At 46.0% G+C, this 8,611-nt stretch overlaps 1 pseudogene; it reads right to left on the bottom strand.

Annotated features, from left to right (window-relative positions):
- Positions 1-4,641, bottom strand: part of LOC112408137 (SLAM family member 9-like) — a 10,718-nt pseudogene extending 6,077 nt beyond the window's left edge.
- Between the last annotated feature and the right edge of the window lie 3,970 nt (positions 4,642-8,611).

Genomic DNA, 8,611 nt, shown 5'->3' with positions numbered 1-8,611 from the left:
GACTCCTTGTTTCCTTTGTAGTTTCCCCTGCCAAAACAATCGTTTAAATTTCCTTAAATGAATATGGTAATAGTGTTCTCGTACATCTGTACAGAGCTTTACAAAGTTCTTTCCCATGAATTTCATTCTCACAGAAGGTAGTGTTCCTATTGTAGCAAGGAGGGAGCTCAAGGCCACACAAGTAGGTTGTGGCAGAAGCCAGTTCTCAGGGCCTGAAATACCATTCTCTGCCCAGACCCAGCGGTTCTGCTGCAACTGGTCTGGGACACGTCCTGGGCCCCGAGATTTTTCAGGATATTCTCCCAGGTAACTCTATTTTCCATGTTTTTCCTCAGTGAGCACGTGTTAGCCTTTTAATTAGAAAATGATAAATGTAACCAAAGTGGGAAAGGCTATAAAAATGACTGAAAGACAGTCACCACACACACCCACCTGTTGTCGTTCCCCAGACACTCACCATAGACGTGCAGGCTGTACCCCCAGGCGTGGGTGATGCGGGAACTCCACAGATTAACGTGGGCTCGGTAAGACCCTGCACCCTCCCAGCTCAGGTGGCTGATCTGCAGGGAGCAGCCTGGGCCCACCACACTCAAACGACCCCAGTACTGCGTTTCTGCCTGGTAAAAGGTGTCTGGCCCTCCAGCTTCTACCAAGGTTACCGTGGCTATTACCCCGGGGACCAAACGACACATCCAGTAGATGCTCTCCACCTGCTGTCTATCCTGCAGCTGCAGGGACAAAATGACAGAACCCCCCTAGGGTCCCAGTTACCACCATGGGGGCTGAGTCCTCTCTGGAAGCCCCTGGTCCTGCAAACACAGAACAGAGGCTTCAGAGGCAGCCTATTACATTGGAGGCCACAACAGGCCTGAGAGGGAGAGTCAGGGCCATGATTATTATTCCTATTTTATAGGTGAGAAAACAGAGACCCACAGAATTTAGGTGCCTTGCTCAAGACTACATAGCTAGTTAGGGATAGAACTAGAACACAACTTGGTCACTCCTCCACACCAAAGTGGTCTCCTTCAGCATTTACATTAATTAACATATAAGGAAATAATCAATGAAGGCTGTCCTAAGGGTTGCAGGTACTAAGTGTCATGGAGAGTAAGCAAAATTCTTGGGAGGGGCCTATGGGTTCGGTGATCTCTGCTGTTTCTGTGAGTCACTCTCTTGCCCATTCAGGGAATAGGACCAGAACTCACTTAGCCCAGCTCCATCCACAGCAGGAACTGCTTTCCAGCATCCCCCATAATTGCTTATTTGGCCACTTCTGAAACAAAAGCCAGCTCCTCTGAGGCCCAGCTAGGAATCTGGGAACATATCTTTCCAGAGCAGGAGGGATGGTGCTATGCTAGCCAAGCCAGGTTAAGCGTGGTCCGTGGGACAGTCATTTGGATACCAGCCTATACTGCCCTTGAGAGAAGAGTGTAACACCAGGGCACTAGTCAGACTGCCCAAGTTCAAGCCATTGCTCTACCAGGTGCTAGCTGTGTGATCTTTGGCAGGTTACTTAACCTCTCTGAGTCCTGGTTTTCTCACCTGTGAAACAGGGAGTGCCACCTTCCAGGATTTTGTGAGTGTTAAATGAGATAATGCAAGTAAATGCCTCACTACGGTATTATTAAGATACTTAACGTCACTGAAATAAGTTGGTGACTGTATCTTGTTTGCATCCTTACCAAAACTAGTCAGTGCTCTTGCAGAGAAATGTAAGAAAAACCACTCCTAAGTAGTGCGACCCACCTCTATTTTTGCAACACCGACACAGTCCCAGGAGGCAGAAAGTCTGAAACTGACTCAGGTCTGCTGCATAGCTGTTTAAAGAGAAAAGGCTGCCTGGCCCAGGGAGGGATGCAGGTCCTGATTCAAACTGGAATCTAGAAGCACTGGCCGCACCACTGATTCCTAGGCCTGGTGGTGAGGTTTTTCTGCTGAAAGTTGAACTGAGAAGTCCTGTGATAGTAGTTGTGGAGACAAGGGGTAGGAGAGTGGTTGCTGTCTTGTGGGAGTGGGGATTCCACACTGTGGGGACGTACAACATCCTGTGTGCCCACCAGAGAATCCACTTGACGGCCTGGTGTTCATTTCTTCCATGGAGCTCTTCTGGCTCCACTTGGAGGACTGTGCAAATCGGCTGGAAGCATGCCAAGGCAGTGCTGGCACCAGATGGATCTTTCTCATCCGAAGTTGGCCCAGGACCTAAAGTCTGGCCTGGAGGAATGCCACCTTGACCAAGCAGCTATGGTCACCCTTGCACCCTTGAGTGAAGTAACTCGTTAAGCCTAGTTCAAGTGCTACTTCCTTTCTGGAGCCTTAGCTGAGCTCCGTATTTCCGGTCTGGCCATGCTTTCCTTCTAGTTTCCTTCAGCCTGTGCTTTTGTTGGCTTGTTTTCTTTAAAGCTTTTACTTCATTCTGCCTCATACAACTAGCTGGGTTCTTTGTGTTTCCCCATAGTTCATGAGCTCCCCAAGGACAGGAGAAGGTAGAAGGGAATTAGTATCTGAGCAATAAAGTAAAGTAAGGCTGATGGTTTAGCCACGTGGTTAGGTGCAGTGGGATGTGTGTAGAGCTTCCCTTTCTGAATCCTGTCTCTGGATTCAATGAGGGAAAGAGACACAAAGGGATCAGATCAGTACATGAAACACCAGTGCCAGACACTGCTGAGGACGTTAAGCACATTATTTTATTTAACTTTCCCAGCAAACTAGTAAGGTCCGTCTTTTTATTCCCACTTCACAGATGAAGACCATGAGACTCAAAGAGCTTAAGAAAATTACTTGCCCAGAGTCACCAGCTAGGAAGCAATAGAGGTCACATGAAACCCAAGTTCGCCTGACCCCGAAGCTTATGCTCTGTTGACTACACCGTGCTGTCATCAGCAGAACTGCACCACACCTAATTCCTCCCCGTGTGCCACTGACCCCTTTCCCCACCACACACACACAGCACAGGACCAGCACACAAGAGGCCTCAATAAATGTTTCTGGAATTGAACCGAAGAAATATGAACACTTTTTAAGGCAGGACCTGTCTCACCCATTTTTTTGCCACGTGCCCTAGGGATGTCCCTGTGAACAGTGACCTCCAAGGGCCTGGCCTGGATGCCACAGAGGAAGGGAAGCTCACAGATGTGCTTGTTGCTTCATGGAAGGTTATAAAAGTGGAGGCAAGGGGAAGCTCCCAGGAATCCGGCATCTGAGTTTCAATTCTGTGACTTTGGTTGGGGACACTGTGGCTCTCTGAGTTTCCTTGCTGCTGCTGCATTCCCACAGCTGGGCCATGCTGACTTCCATTCTCACAGATCACCAGCTGTGTGCCAGAAGATGTCACCTAATCTCTCAGTCCATCGTCTGTAAAATATGCTTAATACTACCCACCTTATCTATATCACAAGATTGTTGTGATATAGATCAGATCAGATAGGGATCAGATTATTTAATTTCTTTCTTTCTTTAATGAATTTGTTTATTTAATTTTTTATATATGGCTGAGTTGGGTCTTCGTTGCTGCGCGTGGGCTTTCTCTAGTTGCGGTGAGCGGGGGCTGCTCTTCATTGCGGTGCGCGGGCTTCTCACTGTGGTGACTCCTTTTGTTGTGGAGCATGGGCTCTAGGTGCGTGGGCTTCAGTAGTCGTGGCGCATGGGCCTAGTTGCTCCGCGGCATGTGGGATCTTCCTGGACCAGGGCTCAAACCTGTGTCCCCTGCATTGGCAGGTGGATTCTTAACCACTGCACCACCAGGGAAGCCGGGGATCAGATTATTTTAAATTTGAGTAAAAGTTCTTTATAAACTGCCAAGTTTTAAACACATTTAAAGGATTCTACAGCAGGCTTAGGGGACACCCTAAAGGCTGGGGTGGTGGCCACCCTGAAAGCATGTGACCCTGATAACCAGTGCAAGCTGGTTTTCTCCTAAATGAGGATGAAAGCAAAAGACTGAAACCCTGGAAACTAAAAGCAGAACCTGGCCCCTCACCATGGGTTTCTTAAGAGCTCTGTTCCTCTGGCCTCCAGTTCTCAAGCCTGTTTCCTGCCACCACCCAGGTCCTTGGGACCATGGGAGTGAGCAGTAAGAACCCAGAGGGACAGGAACAGCCACAAGGTGCCAGGTTTGAGATCCCCTACTGGAGTCATTTATGCGACAGGAAAGCCCAATTCACAATAAAGGTGACTCTCAGAGGCTCGGGGGAGAGAACATAAGAGGATCATGCTTGAAATGGCAAGATGCAGGTGAGGTCCTGAAACTGGCTGTGGCAGATCTCCTATCTCATGCCTCCACCATCGGTCTGTCTGGGGACTTCCAGGGTCCTTGTGACTCACCAGCAGAAGAAGTGTGAAAGTGACAGGACACAATCTGGGTTTGCATGGTCTGAGATGACAGCACACACACCCCTCATACGCACACACACACACACACACACACACAGAGTCTGGCTCCCAGTGAGGCAGCATCTTCAGTGAAAATGACCCATTGCTGGAGAAACCCAATATGCAGGCAGATAGAGGTGCCTGGGAGGCAGTGGCAAGGACAGACTTACCAATGAAAAGACCTAGGAGGAGCGAGGACCACAGTAGAGAAAGGCCCATAATATGCAGCAGACTGGCCTGCCTCACGACAGCTGACAGACTGTGTGCATGGAAATATCAGCCCACAAACATTTCCCATTTTTAGACTTCACTGCTTTAATCACATGTAGTTTTTGAGTCACATGCTATGAAAATAAGGGGATATGAAAGAAAGAAGTGTGAGAGGCAGCAGAGTGAGCTATTTAAAAGCCAAAGCTGACGACGTATAGTAAGGGCTTAGTTCCTACACGCTTGGTAAGTCCATGAGCAGACACGGAGTCAACAGGCAGAGAAGAACGAGCCCAGAATGGCCCAGAGACAAAAATGGGAAAGGCACAGGCTTGGCTGTAGCTTCTTAGGCACAGAAACAAGGCTGGAAGAATCCAGGGGACAAGACTTTTGGGACCGCCTCTACCTCCAACCACGAAGGACCGACCAGATCATCATTTTACTCTCTTGCCCTGTTAGTGGTACGGTTGAGGGAGTTGTGTGAAAAGTCCTGGTGTTCCCCTCCACACCAAGGAGTCCTGATGGCTTTGCTAGGCTATGCAGGCTCCTCTGACAACTCCATGAGAATGTGATTGTGACTAGTGTCACCTGTCACTAGTCACAATCTAGTCAGAAGTAAGGCTCCCTTATTCCTTGGACTTTGATAAGTATCTCCCTGGCCTTCCGTGTGTGGCGGCTAGGTGCCCCGACAAGACTTGAAGAGAATCTATGTTGCTTTTAAGAACATCACCAACGGTCTCCCATCCGTCACATCCTGTAGATCCTTTGGTCCTTATCTTATATGACCGCTTGGTGGAATTTGACATTGGCACACTCCTTACTTGAAACCCTCTCTTGAGGGTGCTGCGGGATGCTATTCTCACTGGGTTCTCCTCGCTCAATTATTCAACACACATATGATGAGCTCCTGCTGGGAGCTGCAAAGGGACCGTGTTGAGACTGGGGATTCAAAGATGAAAAGAAGTTTCTGCAGGCATGTTGCTCACAGGCCAGTGGGAAAGTCACATCAATGGAAAAATAAAGTTATGTGAATGACTTAGCCTCAGGAGGGATTGGGTGCAGTGGGGTGTGTGTGAAGCTTTTTGATCTGAATCCTGCCTCTGCTGCTTTCTAGCCCTGTGACCCTAGCAAACTACCTTCCAGTAAATAAGACTCCTCCACTATCATTTATTTCCCTGAAGCTGGTTTTAGTGCTTAAAAAAATCATTCATAGGTTATACTGCTTTTAAGAATTCATATTCAGGGACCTCCCTGGTGGTCCAGCGGTTAAGAGTTCGCTCTCCCAATGCAGGGGGCCTGGGTTCGATTCCTGATCAGGGAACTAGATCCCCCAGGCTGCAACTAAAGATTCCACACGTGGCAACGAAGATGCTGTGTGCCACAACTAAGACCTGGCCCAGTCAAATAAACAAATACTTTAAAAAAAAAAAAAGAATTCATATTCAATTTACTAAAAAAAAACCCAAACAGACAAATTAAAAACCTGTCAGCCTTAAGGCCAGTTCAGCTTACAAACTTATTGTTCCATTTACAAGTCAGGAAACTTTTAGTAACCCTTTTTAGTGGCTATTGATAATATTTGACTCATTTTACAAATGTATAGATTGATTCCCTTAAGGACTTCAAACCTCACTATTGGATGTCATATATTTAATTTCCTTCTAAAGTATTTTAATCAACAAATAAGTCTCCCCAAATACTTAAAGAGAGCTTATAAATCTAATAATTAGAGTTTTAAATATGGTGATTCTTAAGTGGTTTTAAAATATTCAATACTTCATATATACTTAAGATTTCCAACTAAAATCAAAGTGTAAATCAATTACTCAATTAACACAGTTCAAATCAGAACCACAAACTTAACTATAACTTTAATAAGCTGAATTTCTTAAACAACACATATGCTTAAACAAAACGTATTAACTGATATCTTGAACATGTCTATTCTGAATTCCTTATCTTTCCAGGATTGAAAGATTCATAGCTACAAAGGAAACAATCATCTCAATCCCAGCTATTCCCTGGGCAACTTTCTCAACCAAGGACAGTTGGTTAATGATCAGATATCACTGAGACTTTAGCTGATGGTCCCTTTATTTACTTTGTTGATGCCCTCTAAAAGGCTGGTCTCATGCCCTTGTCTCCTAGATTCAATTTGCACACTGTGATATTACCTAATTTTTCCCCTTCCTGCAGCTACAGAACTTGATTTTTCCTTTGCATTTCTTTTTGCTCTTAAGATATTTAACTCTCTTTCCATTTAGGTGTAAAGAGCTTTGAACTTGCCAAAATTCTATACTCTTTTCATATTAGAACCCCACATAACATTAAAAGTAAAGTCAAAAAAATGCAGTTATGTAACATGCAGGTTCATCTTAATTGCAAAGTTATTGAAGGGCTGGTTTGGGGCTCATGGTGAATCTATGCATCTAAATTTGGGACTATGGCTACAGGATCCAAATTGCAGCCCAGGCTGGAGTTTGATACTACCTGAAGGCAATGCCCATTAAATAGGAGCCTATGACCGACTGGATTTCCAGGACAGTAGCAGGGGTTCCAGACTTTCCAGTCATTTGCACCCTTTGTTGGCCTGGTACAAGGACACTGAGAAACTGGAGATGCTGGGACCAACCTGCCTCCACTCTGCTTCCCAACGCTAGGTGCCTTTGCATCCATGGCCCAATGAGAATATTAGCCCTCACTGTGTGAAGACAGGGGCTGGGGTGAGTGCAAGACCCCATTTGCCAACTGCATTATATCAAAACTCGCATCATTTTAGATTTTTATTGTACTTAATTACTATACTTAAATGATACTTCATTTGGATTCTATCACAAGATTGTGCCTACCTATGTTCACAACTTCAAAGATGGTCCTTCCAATGACATTTCCCTCACTAAGCCTCAGTTTCCTCATCTCTAAAATGGGGATAATAGGAATACCAACCAAATAGGGTTGATTTGAGGATTAAAAGAGAAAACGTATGTAAAACTCCAAGCACAAAGCCTTACCCACAGCAATTACTCAACAGATGTTAGTGATCATTTTTATTATTAACAATATCTTTGAACCCTCTCCCACCTTTGTTCTCTCTTCCCATCCAGGCTGTCCCTGCTCTCATGCTCTTACCTGGGATCCCTAGTGACCTGTCTTCTCACATCTCAGTCTCATTCCTTCCATCCACCTTCCACTCTGCTGCTGGAGTAATCTTTCTTCGAGTCCTTGAGTCAGGCCATGCCTCTGCTTAAAAACACTTGCTGGACCGTCACTGCCTGTAGTCTTATGTCTTAGTCCATTTGGGCCACTATAACAAAAATACCATAGGCTGTGTGCCTTATAAACAAGAAATTCAGTTCTGGAGGCTGGGAAGTCGAGGATCAAGGCACCAGCAGGTTTGGCGTCTGTTGAGAGCCTGCTTCCTGGTTCACAGACAGCCATCTTCTCAAGGTGTCTTCACATGGCACAAGGGGTGAGGGAGCTCTCTGGGGTCTCTTGTATAAGGACACTAATCCCATTCTTGAGGGCTCCACCCTCAAGACCTCATCATCTCCCAAATGTTCCACTTCCTAAAACCATGCATTTGGGATCAGACCTCAACATGTGAATGTTGGGGAGACACAAAACATTTAGTCCGTAGCTCCTAGGTTGTAAGACCCTCTATCTGAGCTGCGGCAACCGTTCCTGGCCCCATGTCCTGCAGTCCTCTCTAGGCAACCATATTCTAACCACAGGACCAGTACTAGAGTGAGGTGAGAGAGGTGTCTAAAGCACAAATTTAAGGAGGCCTTCCCTCTCAGGATTGTACAGCACCAGCTCATGACCAGCCTCTGAAGAAGCTCTCCATGGGCAGAGACCTGTTATCTTCATTGTCCCCCTCTCTCCCTCCTTCCTCCCAGACTTCTTGGGTTCAAATTCTCAGTAACTACAAAACTCAGAGCAAGCTACTTACTCTCCTTATACCTCAGTTTTCTCATCTATAGAGTGGGGATGATAAAAAAAAATACCTATCTCATAAAGCTGTTGTGAGGACTAA

The sequence above is a fragment of the Neophocaena asiaeorientalis genome, unplaced genomic scaffold (assembly GCF_003031525.2).
Source record: "Neophocaena asiaeorientalis asiaeorientalis breed wild unplaced genomic scaffold, Neophocaena_asiaeorientalis_V1.1 scaffold830, whole genome shotgun sequence".
NCBI lineage: Eukaryota > Metazoa > Chordata > Mammalia > Artiodactyla > Phocoenidae > Neophocaena > Neophocaena asiaeorientalis.
The sequence above is the reverse complement of the archived record's forward strand: the minus strand, read 5'-3'. Positions and strand labels throughout refer to the sequence as shown.